Source organism: Camelus bactrianus, chromosome 7, assembly GCF_048773025.1.
Source record: "Camelus bactrianus isolate YW-2024 breed Bactrian camel chromosome 7, ASM4877302v1, whole genome shotgun sequence".
NCBI lineage: Eukaryota > Metazoa > Chordata > Mammalia > Artiodactyla > Camelidae > Camelus > Camelus bactrianus.
Window position 1 is genome coordinate 19,267,173 of NC_133545.1, and position 16,622 is coordinate 19,283,794.

The 16,622-nt window shown below is 39.3% G+C and overlaps 1 protein-coding gene and 1 long non-coding RNA gene across 7 annotated transcripts in view; one reads left to right on the forward strand and one right to left on the reverse strand.

The window, feature by feature from the left end:
* The window catches only part of MKLN1 (muskelin 1), a 312,347-nt gene that overhangs the window by 222,053 nt on the left and 73,672 nt on the right, over window positions 1–16,622 (reverse strand). The window lies entirely within an intron of this gene.
* The window catches only part of LOC123614681 (uncharacterized), a 111,245-nt gene that overhangs the window by 52,502 nt on the left and 42,121 nt on the right, over window positions 1–16,622 (forward strand). For all 4 annotated transcript variants that reach the window (XR_006722141.2, XR_012508089.1, XR_012508087.1 and 1 more), the window contains exon 2: window positions 4,520–4,628. This is a non-coding gene — a long non-coding RNA (uncharacterized LOC123614681). The remainder of the gene's footprint in view (window positions 1–4,519; window positions 4,629–16,622) is intronic.

The window sequence follows — 16,622 nt, forward strand, 5'->3', positions numbered from 1 at the left end:
AAACCCTTGATCTCAGCCTCATTAAGACAATGCAAACCAACTGAGCTATCTAAAAATAATCTTGGTTGATTACATATTTATATGTGATTTGATGACTATTGTCACAAATGTACTTCACCAGAATGGCACCATGATGGAAGAGACAGTGATTTTTAACAGCTTGGCCACCTGTGAACTTTAAGATGAAAAATAATTTGCTCCAAAAGCAAAATTTTTTAACTTTGCCTGCTCCCAACAGACAGCAATGGCATTGGACGTGGTTGTTTTAGTCTTGGCCAACTAGTTTTCTATTACTAGCAGCTTTACTGTATTTAATTTGGGGTGTTTTGCAACATTATTAAGCCCAGTATGTCAGACAATTGCAAAAGCAATGAGAATATTGAATGTGCTATTAAGAAGAGGTTTACGATTATGATGAAAATAAAAATGAAAATGAAAGAGATTAGCAAAATGAATGTTACGAATGGTAAGAAAAATCACCAGTGTTGCATGTGGGTAAAAGATGGATCATTAGTCAATAGGGGTGATTCTGAAAGACAAAGAGAGATTCAAAACGTGAAAACTGCTGGCTGGGTGTATGCAATGAACATCAATTAGCAAAAAATGAGGAAAAGTAATCAAAGAAATGGAAACAATTCGGAGTGTGTGATTAGAGACCTGGCATCAGTTTTGAATGCCTATAATCCAAATATTAATTCAGGTAAGGGCTAAAAATATATTCAAGTATTTAACAGCCAGGTGTAGTAAAAGTTCTCATCCTGGAACCTTTACTAAAAAGCAGTGGTACTTCCATAGATTCAAGATCTGTTAGATCTATGTAACATTAAATTCCCTGTGGAAACTGCTAAGAAGTTATTTATGTCACTTAGCAAAGCCCAGCAAAGGCTGCCTTGACCACCTCTTAGTTTATATGGACTGGTCTATTTTGGATAAGGATGCTCAGTAGAATGGATATTAGCAAGGAAATAAGAATGCTTCCCAGCTGTAAAGCTTTGAAGGACCATCAAACTCCTTTTTGATAGAAATGTATCTTTCTAAGCTTAAATCACTAGTAGCAGTTTTGTCTTATAGTCTCTTAGAATTTACCTTTTTTGTAAGGAATCTAAATGTGAATATCCATTCCTCTGTACATATTTTGGATCTTGCTTTTTTATTTAACATTGGATAGTGGGATTTTCCTTTAGTTTTTGGTTAATTCTTTAACGTTGTCTCTTAATGGCAGCTTGGTTATTCCATTTCCTTACTGTCATTTGATCCACCTTTTGCTGAACTCATAAGAATGCTATGATATTAATATCATTTGGCATAAACTTTTATGTTTCTCTGATTATTTCATTAGGATAATTAGTAGAATAAAGTTACTGGGCTACAGTGTTTTGAGCATGTATAATGTTCTAATATATTTCTAAATTTTTCTTCAAATTTTGCCAACTGATGACCCTTTCAGAAAAATACCAGTGTTCCTGTTTCCATGTATCTTTGTCAGTACTAGGTACTATTTTTCTTTTACCTCTACTCATTTTGAGGAGAAAAAAATATTTTTAATGTTTATCTGTTATTGATATCTCTTTCTATGATTTTTAATGCATGTCCTTCGCCAATTTTTCTAGGAATACTTTCCTTTTAATTATTGATTTGTAATCATTCTTTATATATTAAGGATAGTTCCCTCCCACTAATTTTTTATTAGCTTTTTAACTTTATTTATATCACCACCATTGTTTTTCATCTCTAAAGATAATATCAGTTATAGTTAATTCACAAGGCTGATGGAAAAACTAAATAAGAAAATACTTGTGAAAATGCTATAAAGCATAAAGCATTTATTTATCACATACATCCAATGTTGATGCTATCCAGAAGTCAAGAGGCTTGGCCTACAAGTCTAATATGAATTTGTAGACAAAGTCCTATTCTTGGCTCTGACAGTTCCTACAAAACAACAAATTATTTTCTATCTTTTGTACCATAGTTATTAGGAATGTTATATAGTAAAACAAAGATGGCAGATATAAAAGCACTCTGAGACTTTTAGATGAATCCATATAAAACCAAGCTGTTGCACTATTATTCATTTACTTTTTTTTTGGAAAAAGACAGGTAATTGAGTACAAGCCCATTATAACAGGAAAGACACCATATTCATCACTATTGTTACCTTGGGTTCATAAGTTATGCCCTGCTCACCTTCCCAAATAGGCATTTTCTCAAGTTTTTCTTTATTCGAAAACAAAAAGAAGTTCATTGGAGAAAAACTTTTCTCTAATAGAAAGTTTTTTCTATAGTTTTTTAATTAATTAATTAAACAATATTGAAATGCACATGAGGAGAAGTCTCCCTCCCAGTGATGTCTCCGTCCTTCCTCTGCTCCCACCCTGGTCCTTATGGTTTCTTGTGTATCCTTCCAGTGTTTCTGCATACATATGCAAGCAAATGCAAATAAACACTGTCATTACAATTCCTCTTTTCAGTCACAAAAATAGCATAGTATGTACATTATTTTCCACCTTGCTTTTTTAACCTAACAATATATTTTGAATGGGAGCCCTTCAATAAGAAGACATTTAATGTAAACAAGAGACATGTATTGGCATTCAACAAGAAAGTTTTAAAATTCCTGACTTGATTCTATCACCATAATAGAAGCTCAGAATTGGACAGTGTGGTAGAAGTTTTGCTAGTCAGTCATCAAACCCATTTCCTCTTTTTCCTGGGCATAGGACTGTATTTTAAGCCCCACTTGCAGACAGGTGTGGCCATGTGATTGAATTCTACTGGATAGAAAGCATATGAGCAGAGCTGACGTGTACATGTACCACTTCTAGGTCCAGCCCTTAAAAACCTCCTCCCTACCCCAATGGTCAGTTTAATACATTTCAACCAGCCTGAATTATTGGAGAATACTTATATGGGGCTAAAGCTTATCACCCTTTAACTTGTGCCAATTTGTGACTGTCATTCACAGTCACGCAAAATAAGTCTGAACCCTCTTCAAGATAGCCTTTCAGTTATTTGATGATACCTTTTTCTCATGCCCTCCAAGACAAACCCTCTGGTCTCTAAGCTAAACAGTCTAATGTTTTAAATTGGTCTTCTTAGGTTATAGTTACTAAAGCTCTTATCACCATTTTTACCTTCTCTGGGCACATTTGGGTCTGTCATTGTTCCCCATTCAATGGGTACTCAAGACAGAATGCCAAATTGTTGGCAACACTGACCAGCCCATGAGGGTACCAATTGCCTCTCTTAGTCAGGGCTCCCTGCTTCAATTAATGTAGCTGAATATTATCACAGCCTCTGAGGTGGCTATACCACCTATTGACTCATTTTGAGCTTGTGGTCAAGCATCCTACCCCTTTTCTCTCCTCTTCCTGGTCCCCAACGTACACGTTAATTTGCTAGATGACCTTAAACAAATCACTTCTCTGGGACTCATTTTTCATGTGAAAAATGAGGGGGTTGTACCGGATGATTTCTGAGCTGTTTTTCCTTCCCATTCTAATATTCTTAGAGTTTAAAACAGGAAGTCTGGGAGAGCTCACGTTGTACTTTTACGTAGATTCTTTCACCCATAACCAGTATGAGAGTGTAAATCTGCCTGGAAACATTAAGCCTGTCAAACAACTTGAAGCTCCACAGGTTAATTTTTCTCAGCTGTATTAAGCTTATTTTTACACATATGTGGATGTTGTGTGGTAGATTGTATATATACACTAAGGTGATGGTCTATGCTGATCTATAGAGGTCAAGGAGAGAGAAAATAAGGCAGAGGCAGAAATAAAACAGCGAGAGCATGAGGGGAATCAGGGTGTGATTTTCTCTGAAGGAACCCTCCATCACTATTTTAACCCAAGGGAGAGAGACCATGAAAAAGGAATATATATTTCACTCAGCAGAAAGCCTGGTTTGATGGCTTGTCAATTTCCTCATCTCACTTCACATACTGTCTAAATGTATATCTCCATACCCCTTGCCCTTGGCCACCTTCCTATAAAGCAGACATCTTAACATGATTTTAGCTGACTAATTCCTCCTGGTATTTCTGCCTGTTAGTCCTTGATCCATGCCTAAGGGGCTGGATCCTCTTCCCATCCTAGACCAAGATTCTACGCATTATTATTTGACCTCTTTTGAAAAACTCATTGCCAGCTTTATAACCCGATCTGGGCACACTCCCCATTGGGGCCCGCATTTCCTGTGGATGATGCATTGGTTTCCTAGGTGACGGCAGGAAGGAATAGACCTGTTAGCTTGCAGCTTCTGACTCACTCACTGCAATGGACGTCACAGGATCGTGGCTGAACAAGTGGATGCTGATAAAAGCATGTGCTTAAGCAGGGCACTGATGGTTAAAACCATCCTGTTGTACCAGCTCTCCCTCCCACCAAGCAAGCCGACAGACTGACATAAATACCAGATGTGGAAAAACGAGCAACAGATTTGAAACCTCTATGAACTATAGAAAGGCACAGTGGAGTCCTATTTACAACCCCAGTATTTTGTTCTTTTCCCTGTTTAGAATTTCTGGAATGTGGAAGTACCAGGATTCTGTAATGAAATGTCAGATGGAGGCTGAAGAAGAGTGGGTGGAGACAAGCCAAAAACTCGCCAGAAGACTGTTTACCAAGGTGACATCTCTTTTTAATCTTTTACATTTGTTCCCTGAGAGGAGTAAGTGAACTTACAATGGACTAACAAATTATCTGAGTCCACAAGGAAAAATGCATTCTGTTGGGCAAACTTCATGAAGCCTAGAAGCAAGGAGAGTGTCACACGCACTTACACACACACACACACACACACACACACACACACGAGAGAGAGAGAGAAAGAGAGAGAGAGAGAGAGAAAGAGAGAGAGAGAGAGAGAGAGAGAGAGAGAGAGAGAGAGAGATTAGCTTTACCTCTTCTGCTATTAACTGATCCCAGTAACGTACAAGTCAAAGAAGACTGCCTGGAATAAAAAACATGAAGAGCTCCTTTGTCCTTCACATCTGAACTACAGGAGACTGAATGGATTCTTTCGATTCTTGAATTCTTTAAATGACCAACAAACCTAAAGGTTCCCTACTGGAGATAATGCATCTTGTTTTCCACAGAGCCTTGAGGGATGCTTTAAATAGCATCAGCAAGCATCCGAATGAATTAGACAGCAAATGTAGGTTAGCTTTATTTAGACAGATAAAGACACGCAGAGAAAGTTGTCTGGTTCAAGGGCAGTGCAGCCTGACACAACAGCATTTCTCAGAGGAGGGGAAATTGCTTTGGGAGGGAGATGTATTTCGGGCAAAGAGTAAAGTTCCTTGGATCACCATGGGAATTGATGCTAAATTCTTCAGTACAGAGGAGCAGGAATTAGGAATGGCCTGCCACTCGGTGAAGGAAAGATCTATAGATTTAAAATGTAAAACAGAACTTGGCATCTTCTTTTCTCTTTCCCATTCCTTGGGCACACCATCAGGAAGGACATGCTTCCCAAAATGCAAGCTGAGGTAGGGAGTTTATGAGACTCCTCTAAGTGGGACTTGAATCCCTCAGCAAGTTCTGAATCAGGAAATACATCCAGATGGAGGTCCCCTGGAGCTGTGGAAGTCCAGAAAGCAGGGAAACTGGCAAATTTGGAGGCATTCATTCACTAAACAAAAATGTTGATGCTTGGGGGAAAGTTGCAGCCAGTAGCCATTATCTTGTAATAACTTTTAAAGAAAATAATCTGTAAAAATACTAAATCACAGTGCAGTACACCTAAAACTAATGTAATATTGTAAGTCAACTATATTTAATTTTTAAAAAAGTTGCAGTCAGTGAGTTTTTTTTTTTTATTTTACTCTCCCCCTCCCTGCAACTCTTAGATTATTTTCTGAAAATGATCTCCTTAAGGAAGGCAGTTGGTCTAGAAAAAATATACAACTTTCTGTGATGTTTATGGTTTCTTCTCTTTCTAGCTTTTTGCTGGTTTCTTCTCAATTGAAAAACCGAAATGATATTTGATGTCAGCTTTGTAACCCCATCAGTAATTCATTTGCAAAAGAAAAAACTATTTAATTAGTAAATTATATTATTTGAAATAAATTATATTTAAAATATGCAATGATTTTGTGAGTAAACCAATTCATACCTAATACGTTGTTATGTATTTATGTTCCTAAAGTAACACTGAATTTAGATTTGTTAAAAAAAATTCAGAAGATCTAAAAATTTAGATTTGCATTGATTTCCATTTCCCCCAAATCTAATTTTTTAAATGTTTTCTTTTTTAAGGATCTAATAACTTCCAAAAACTATACACCTCTATATATCCCCAAGGCAGGTATCATAGGGGAAGTATGTTATAAACCTGTCATGAAGCAAAATTTTAACTTCATTTTGAATTCAGTGTTTATGCCCATTTCTTCATACTTACCATTCATTGACTCTTCTCATTTCTTCCTTCCTTCAGCAATTATTACTGGGTACCTACTATGTGCAAACAGAGTGAGCATCAGACCTACTTGGTTCGCTTCTTCATTACCTGGTGCTTTCTCTCCCTTGTCAATTCCTCTCAACTCTTTCCACCCCAAGCCCATTCATGAATTACCTGGTAAATTAGCATATGGACTAATAATTCATCCAATTAGGAAGTACTGTTTTGCGTTGTAACCAACACCCACAAAACTTCCTTAATTCACTGCCCCAAACCCCATATGCTTTTTTTTTTTTGAGGTATAGTTGAAGTTCAATATTATGTAAGTTTCAGGTGTGTAATATGATTCACAAGTTTTAAAGATTATATTCCATTTATAGTTATTATAAAATGTTGGCTATATTCCTTGTATTATACAATATATCCTGGTAGCTTATTTATTTTATGCAAAGTAGTTTATACCTTCTCCATATGCTTTTAACTATTTGTGAGATCCGCAAATCAGTTAATCACTTGAAGCCATTATACTTCTAAGAATGTGATGGAAAGCCAATTCCTATATTTATAGATTCAAAAGACTCATACGAGAACCGATGCCAAGCTTATTTCAGTGTTACATTAACTTTTTATAAAACCCCCTCACCTAAAGTCAATCCTATACATTTTTTCATTTGTGTAGTTACAAGAACCTAATCAAAAGGAAAACTACTCTTTTACTTCCTTTTGATAAAGAGACTAATATTTCCACATGAATGGAAATGAAAAAACTTAATAACATACCTGGGATCTATATTTTTTGCTCTGACATCTTCAATCACTTCACTATCATTGAAGTATCTTTATCAAAATTTCTTGATTTGCACTAATAAGGAGACTTTTTAACTGTTCTTCAGTAAGTCAATTTCAGAACTTGTTTTTAGTATTTTTTAAGTGCAGGAGGTAAGAAACAACTTGTGCGTGGAGGTAGAAGGCAAAGTTATAATCAGTCACCGATCCAAATAAGATATGATGAATATAACTTTAAAAAATTACAGCAATTTTTTGTTTGTGTTTTTCTGCGTTCTCCATGTTTGCTGCAGTAAATATTATTTCAGTGATTTTAATGGTGCTGTAAAGAAGAAAATATTGTAATAGTGTTTAACCAAGTAAAATAAGAATCCCACATCTTATTTTATTTTGTGACATTTGTGGCTCTTCAGCATGACATTGGCATTCTTCCTCTTCTGATGTAACTTCCTTCTCTGTTTCATTCTGTTTTGGTCGAGGTTATTTCAACCTCTCCCTTCTCTGAGCAGTCTCGGCTTGTCTCTGAGATCCCAAGCTGTCACTTTGTTTCCTGAATATTCACTTCTGTTTTCTGCAGCAACACCTGCAGATAAATATCTAGCCGGCCATCCAAATGGACATACTCCCACACACTCTCAAACACGTACGTCCACAGACACAGGTATGCACACGCATGCTCAACTCCTCCACCCTCCCCAGGCAGCTCAAACCACTCCAGCTGTTTCCTGACCTTGGCCACAAAAGCAGCAGCAGAGCTTCTAATGTCAGTTCTCTGACGGGAACCGGCACTAATAATGCTGCTGCTGCCAAGGAAGAATTTAAGTCGCCTAGACTGAGGAGAAGACGGCTGTACAGAGTAAAGATGGTAGAGCCAGAGGCTTTGGGCTGCGTATAGTGATCAGAGTGGGAGCAACAACAGTCGGGGTTCCTTTACCTGGAGTGCCATGCCCTCACTGTCTGTTGACAGCCATGTACTGATATTTTAAGTCTAGGTTCAAGTATCTTTCTGAATCTTTTCTTAACAGGCTGACTGTCCCCTCCTCTGTGCCCATACCTCCACTGTTCCTTGTTTAGTCAGATGCTTATCTTTCCCCTGCAAACCCATTATATGGAAACTTTTAAAGGCATGACCTTGGCTGATTCATCTTTTATCTTAGCACCTAGCACATAGCAGGCATTCAGTACACGTTGGATGGAAGAATGGAATCCACCGCTTCCCACCCATGAGTGAAAGTGGCAAGTGACTTTTGGTGGAAGGGGAAGGAGAAGGGTGTCCTAATGGTATCCCTTCTCCTCTTTAAAGTTAACATTGGAAGTGAAGAGGCCAGTGTGATGGTGTGAGGATGACCCTCCACATGTGAAAATAATTTAGCAACAAGCAGAGCAGCTGCCTCGTCTTCTTCCCTATCCCTGGAATTTTTTCAGGTAACCTTTGAAAAACCTGCAAGTGTGAATGAGAAGAAACTGTTCTATCAAGGAAGGTTGTATCAGCAATGGAAAAATGTGGCGCATATATGTTAAACTGATGAGTACGATTAATGCTCCAGAGTGAAATGTTCCAATGTTTAAAATGTTTTAACATCAAGGGAGGGTAAGGATGAGACAGAACTGTGTTGGGTTCTTTACGTGCATGACCTCTTTTTAATTCTCACAAAGAGATCTTATCTTCATTTTGTAAGTGAAGAAAGTGAGGCTTGGAACGGATTAAAAATTGGGACTCCATCTTCGTACTAATACTCAGCAGAGCCTAAATTACAGCCCAAGTTTGTCAGACTCCAAAATCCTTTCTTCACTACTGTTGGTTCCTCTCAAGAGCTATTTTTAAAATATTGATATTAAGTTTTCAGAGAGGCTGAATATGTATTAAGCACTGATGATGGGCCACACGAGGCAGGGCTGCACGGGGGTAGGTGCTAAACCATCCACTATTCAAGGAGCTGAGTAGCTAGTGCAGGAAGCTGACACATAAATATGGAGGAGGAAATAAGGGCTACGGTGCAGGGCATGGTCATGGGCTGCTTGAGAACTGGGGCTTGGTCCTGGCTGTGCATGGAGGGCAAGGAATGTTCCACAGAACACAGGAAAATGGCATTTTGAGAAGACTTCTAGGAGCCTGAGGAGGGCTCAGCAGGAGTTAGGACCCTGCAGAATAAGGAAGAGAACATATTACAGAATCAGGGTGGAAAGTTCAGCGAGGTCAGTGTATGGTTGGAATAGTGGAGTGGAAAGGTGGGTTGGAGCCAGACTATGGAAGGCTTTGAACAGGAGTCTGAACTTGGAATGAGGAATTATTGAAGATTTTTGAGTAGGGGAAACATCTGAAAGTATTGCTGAATCCATCCTGACACCTAATCACCTAATCACAAGTACACAAAGCAGAAAGATACAGAAAATCAATGTTCTTAATCAAGACTCGGAAAAAAAAAAAAAAAAAAAGGCCCACTTACTTCTGAGGAAACAGCAAATGAAGGAATATGCGCCTGAATCGCCAGCTCAAACCCAACCTGCTCTCTGATGTGCTGGCCAAGAATTATCCCATTCACTTGATTTATAAGACTTCCTCATCAACAAAAAGACCTGGAGCACTAAATACAATCCCTCTCTCCCCTCAAAGAAAAAATACCTGCAGGGAAATGAAAATTCCCTTCACTTCCTTCCTTTCCTCTGAAGCCAGCCCCTGATGATTGCTTAACGGTTCTGTCACCCCAATACACCAGACAAACAGCCCAGAAATGGGAACTGGATCTTGATGGCTTAATTGAGTTAAAAGGAAAAGGGTAGATCATCTAAAAGCCTCTCAATGGTTTCAGAGTGGCTCTCACGTCTCTGAAAGCCCGGTGGCGGTTCTCAGTTTGTCGGAGAGGGAGGAGCTGAATGAATTTCCTAGCACAGAATTCAAAAGCCCTGGAAGTCAGCACTTCTGAGCGGCTGCAGAAAGGTCTTGTTTACATTTTTCTCTTGGGCTGAAACCCATCTATTTAAACTTTAACCAGAGGCAATTATAAAACCATGGTGAGCCAGAGATGGCAGCCTGCACAAGACGGGGAGACAGATGCCAACAGTCTGGCATTGAAGGAGGAAAGAGGGAATATTTTGAGAAGGGAAGAAATACAAAGAAGGTTTTGGAAACAAAAGGTGTCATCTAGGCAGCTGCTCTTCAGAAGACTAGGGAGAGAAGTAGTGGGAGAGGGTAAGAAAGAAGGCAGGAGAAGGGGGCGGGGAAGACAGACCCTCTGCTGGACTAGGTGGGTGGGGCTGGGGCTGTCACCAACCCACCAGTTCAAAAGTCCCACCTGTAAAAGCCGACTGCTGCAGCCCCTGCTCTTTACACCTTTTTTCCCTCTTGGGTCAAAAGTGCATTAATCCAGGGAGTCAGCGGCTCTGAGAGGCCTGCCTGGAGCAGACACACCCAGCTGCCAGGACACAGGCTGCCTTCCCCGAAGGCCAAGCCTCCTCTTCAGTTCAGGCTTTCCTGGCAAAGGCCCACTTTGGAGCTGATGAGCAGTCCAGTGACGTCAGAGGAAATACCCCACTTGACAAAGGACCCTGCACCAGTTGCCAAAAAACTGAACTCAGTAGCATGCCCTGATCTGGGTCCTAGGATTTGGTGAGTCCTAAGAACAAACTCCAAGAGAAATAGCTGTTGCTCCAAAGTACACATATTCATTCTGGATTTGAGATGTCCGTGGACCTGACATTGACATTAGGGCCAGTTTTATTTATTTATTTACCTTTTTAGGGCCAATTTTAGATTCATATACAAATGTGGGGAAATCAACAAGATACCAATGTGCCCCCCCCCCGGTCCTCCCCCTCATCTCTCTGTGGAAAGGAGCCTGACGTTCTACCACTAGATATTCATTCCTATGAGTTTCTTCACTTTTTGGTTTTGAATGTCCTTATTAAGATTCAAATGCAGTACGCAGAAGAGAGCCCTTGCCTCAGATGTAATCAGCTGATTTTTTAGCAGGAATTCACTTTCTATCATTTCCAACCAGATTAGAATTTAGGGCCCTGTGGGAGGAAGATCCAGGACCAGCAGAATCTTGCAGATAGAGAACGGGCAGAAGCCTTGGAAATTATGAGCGGGGAAGCCGGTGGGAGTCAGGGAAGAGGCCAGAGAGGACTGAAACCCGCCCCTCAACTTAAGTCAGGGTTCATGTAAGCAGCTGAAAGCCAAGCTCAGCCTAACTTTTTGTGAAACGTTCTTCTCTGCTAACCCAGCTCTTTCTTAGCAGGGAAGGCCATTTGGGGCACAGCCAGAGGGTGACAGGGAAAGTCAGAGAATTTGCAGATACTTGGGGCCATGGCCACGTCTCCCAGGGCAAAGAGGCCACGGTCTTGGGCTTCTCTCCAGACCAGTTTGCTACTCTCACCGGAAGATCTGTCCTACACCTCTGAACGGCACTCCCAAATCCAGCCAATCATCTAAAAAATTCATGATGCTGTTCATAAGGGCCTGGGTGGAGAATGTGGGGATGGCTCCCTGCAAACTCACCCTGATTAGGGACAGATCTCGGGATAATATAATTGCTTATGTGTGTGGGTGGGGGTGGGGGTAGAGGGCACTTTATAAGAGGAATATAACATAGTGTGACGTTTTATTTTTATTAAACATATGGTGAAATTTTATTTCTTAAGGTTTGTATGAGTAGAAATTACACCCTTACCGCTAGAGAGAGAGGTATGATTCTAATGTCTTCTGCAGGAAGTAGCCTGTGAACACACGACTGCTAGCAGATATCCCCAGAGCTGCACAGAAATTTCAAAGGGATACACACGTTTTCCAGCACCCACCAGAGGGTGTTATACCTCAAAGAAGATATTTTGTAAAATCACACATGAGATTTTCAAAGGAAATCGAGGGGGGACTGTACATAAACTAGACAGGAAGTATCATATAGTGGTTAAAAGCATGGGTCCAGGAGCCAGGCTTTCTGGGTTCAGATCCCAGTGCTACCACTTGTTAGCTGTGTGACCTTGAGCAAGTCACTTAACCTCTCTGGGCCTTAGTTTCCTCATCCATAAAATTCAGACACAAGTAGCTCTCAGTTCATAGGGTTATTGTAAGGATGAAATGAATTCATATTTAAAGGGTTAAATGAATTAATCTTTAAAAGCACTTAGAACAGTGTTTATCACAGTAAAAACTATTTGTTACATGTAAAAAGTTACATAATCAAATCTCCAGGCCTGGAAACCTCAGTTGGTTCTAGGATTGAGCCTGTCTCCAAGAAGGCCTTTGGTTGGCTCTTACCTGCACCTACCCTCCCACCATCCCAGCATGAGGAGACAGAAGAAAGATACCCTGGAACCCTTCTCGTCCAGGCTTTCCTTTGACCTCTAGGCTAGGCACTTCTCTTCCACCCTGAAGTCTTGCAGTGTGCATGCCTGGGGGCCAAGCCAGAACCAGTAATGGAGAGCCCTGTCCGGTGCTTGGCCAGAAATGGGAATTCCTCACTGCAAACCCCTCAGGCCCTTGGCAGGCTCTATGCTTGTGCTGTCACTAAAGGCTGCCCCAAGCCAGGTTGACAGAACACAAGGAAAAGCCCTAATTGAGAAAGGTAAGAATAGCAGAGAAACCAGCAGGTGGTAGGAAGAAGGAGCATGGCAAGAGGAAACCCAACACACAAGGGAAAAAGCAGAAAAGCTGAAGTGCAAGGAAACTTTTTTTTTTGTCTGTCTATTTTTGACCAAGGAAAAACACAAACACAAGAGAATAAACTAAGCAAGTAGAATCAGTCTGAGCCTGCAAAGGGAGGGAACAGGCAGCAGAACTGCAAATCCATGCTAATTCCTTCACCGTCCCTCCGGTGACCTGCAAGCGTGGCTCCAGGGCCATTTGTACCCTGGCCTAATAATGATTTCATTTCACAGACTTCCTTCCACTTTTTCTTTCTTAACAGAGTCCATCATAGCTCTGTTTTGGGAAGTAGAAACAGTATCTATCTTTAGGAAATTTAACTGCCAAAAAAGCTCCAGTAAATAATTGAGAAGTAAAGAATAGTCGGTGTGACCAGGACAAATATCAAATCACAAATACTTGAAATTCTTCCCTTTCCAGGCCCTAAGTAGAGAAGTGCCTTTGTTTGCTGAATTGGCTCACAGACGACTTGGCTTTTGGGTGTTGTGTAGGATGTTGAATGGGGAGGAAAAACCAGAGGAAGGTCGAATATTTGTTAAGTGCCTACTATGTAACAGGCATTCTGCTAGATGCTGGAAATTCAAGAGTGAACAAAACAGACAGGTCCCTATCCTCATAAAGTTAACACTTTTGGTTTTTTTACTTTTAAAAAATTGTAGTAAATTACACATAAAATAAAATTTGCCATCTTAACTATTTTTAAGTGTATAGTTCAACAGTGTTAAGTATGTTTACGCTGTGGTGCAAACAATCTCTAGAATTTTTCCATCTCTCAAAACTGAAACTCTATGCTCATTAAGCAACTCCCATTTCCCCTTCCTCTACGTCTGGGTGACCAACATTCTACTTTCTGTTTCTAAGAATCTGATTACTCTAGATTCCTCATATAAGTGGAATCATACAGTATTTGCCTTTTTGTGACCGGTTTATTTCCCTTAGCATGATATCCTCAAGGTTCACCCATGTTTAGCATGTGTTGACATTTCTTTCCTTTTCAAGGTGAATAATATTCCATTGTATTATAGACCACATTTTGTTTATCCATTCATCCACTGATGGACACTTGGGTTGATTCCATCTCTTGGCTATTGTGAATAATGCTGTTATGAACATGGCTGAAAAATATCTCTTTGAACCAATGCTCTTTCAAGGAGCTTATCCCATCATATTTGGATTATTTATTTACCCATTAGTTGGCCCAACTAGATGGTTAGCTGCACAGGGACCTATGTTATTAAGCACTGCATTCCAACTTCCTGTACAGTGCTGGCACATAGTAGGAACTCAATAAATATTTGTTGAACAAAATAATTTATTTTTACACTTCTTATTCACTACTGCTGCAGCTGGCTGTTTTACATATTTTAATAAATAAGTTTTGCAATTTTAATGAAGGCTATTTTCATTATATTTACATACTAAGCTAGTTTAGATAAGGTGGTTAGTATTAAAAAATCCAAATCTCAATCAAAATTCACTTTCTAGGTGAAATGCTATTGACAATTCCTTCCCACTCACTTTGCTTAGAATCAACCCTTGCTGCTCTTATCCCTCTCCTTCTTTTTCTTTCTTTTCATTAATTCATAGCACTGTGTAGATCTTGAAGACCTCATTACAGGTCTCCTCAACTCATGGGACATCCTGTCGAATAGAGCTAGGTATGAGCCTAGAGTTTGGTTTCCTCAGCTCAAAAACTTGCATTGAGAGGCATTTTGCATAAGGCACAGCATGAACTAAGCACAGCCCTACCTCTGGAGGAACTCTGTCTTGTAGTTCTGTTTGGTTATTCTTGGCCGTAATTAAGTAAGAGGCCTCAGTTTTCTCAGATGTAAAAAATGACATTTACCTCCATTCTCCATTATCCAAATGACAAACACAGACACAACTCTAACTTTTACAAAGTATGAGGAGCTGAAAGACATTGTGAAAATTCTGAGTAGTATTGTATTTGATGATAACTATATGTAGTACCAGCAGTTTTAGAAGCTAGTTCTGTAATCCTTTACACAATAGACACTTAGAATTACGATTTCTGGTCAAGGTTGCATTACTGTACATAAGTCTTTGAGGTACTTGCTGAGCTCCAAATGCAAAGCAATGGTTTTTTTAAAATGTACAAGAGAAAAATTAAAAGACATAGTTGGCCCCAAATATAAAGTTTTCTATAGACCAAAAATGCGAAGCAACGAATGGGACTGAAGACATGGGCCTGTTGGGTTCCAGGTCTGAAAGGAGGCAGAAAATGCTACAATGGGGCTTCTGCAGAGGAGAGGAGACTAAAAGTGATCTGCATGGAGTGAGGGAAGTGGGTGAGAACCAGATTAGATTCATTGCTTGAAACTGTGGACTAGATTGAGAACCCCCATCCCCATACAAACTGGCTTGTTAAAGAGGCTAAAAAAAAGGCTGACCACTGCCTAATGATGGGCTTTACATGAGGGAATGATGAGGCAGGAAGACAGGGCACAGGACAGGACATTGGAAATGACCTCTATGACTGACCCTAAGGCATCGCCATTATCACAGTAAGGGAAAAGAATAGATAAGCCCTCTTTGTTCAGATAATATGATTGTCTATAAAGAAAATCAAACAGACTATACTGAAAAAAATAGTAGAACTAAAAAGACAATTCAGCAAGGTTCCTGGGTATAAGATCAACATACAAAATTCAACTGCAATCCTGTATCTCAGTATTTACTCAAAATAACATGTAATAGCAAACAAAATACACCATTCTTAATGCCAATAAACAATAAAGTGCTTAGGAATAAATATAACCTAAGAGGTGGATTTTTATGTATAAATAAAATATGGATTTTATGCATAAAAGATTTTTATAGAAAAAGTTAACTAAGATTTGAATAAGTGGAGACATACCACATTCATGAGTTTGAATATTCATTATAATGAAGATGTCAGTTCTCCTAAAGTTAATGTTTAATTGAAATGCAAACCTAATTAAAAAAAATCCCAACCTGCTTATGTAACATGGGACAATGATCATGAAACTCATGTGGAAGAGTAAAGGGTCAAACTTATTATAGTAGTTGGGGATACCTTTGGCTGCAAGTAAAAGAATATAAAACTTAAAGTGGCTTAAATAATAAGAGGTTTATTATTTCACATCACAGGATGTCAACTGATAGGTGGAGCCCATATTTGTTAATTCAGCAGCACAGTGATATCATGGGACCTGGGACCTTTTCTTCTGTCTGCTTAGCCATTCTCAGCATGCTGGACTCCACTTGTCCCCTCAGAGTGGCAAGATGGCTGCCCCAGTTGCAGACATCATTTTTCTCCAAATCTATGTAAAGGTAGGAAGGGCAAGGCTTTTTCCTGTGTATCTTTTTAAGTGAGAAGAAAACTTACCTATCCCATCCCATCACTTCTCTAGCTCAATTCCACGCAGGTCTCAGTAGAAAGAGATGCAACACATGCTTATGGCTAAACCAATTCTAATGGAATAAAATTATTTTAATGGGCTTAGACTAATTATTATGGGATAAAGTTCATGACACCTGAAAACAATTTAGGTTCAAGTTAGAAAAGAGAAAGAGACAATATCCTTTGGTCAGGTAACCAATTGAAAAACTCAAGGCAATTTTGAAAGAAAAATCAGAGAGTTTGCCCTCCCAAATATCAAAATTTAAAATCAGAGGTGGCATAACAAATTAGGAGTGAAAAGATGAACTATTTAATAAATATGTGTTGGAATAATTATATGTGTATTTTCTATTTCATATCACAAGAAATTTAAGTTGGTTTAAAGATCTAAATGAGAATAGTCAA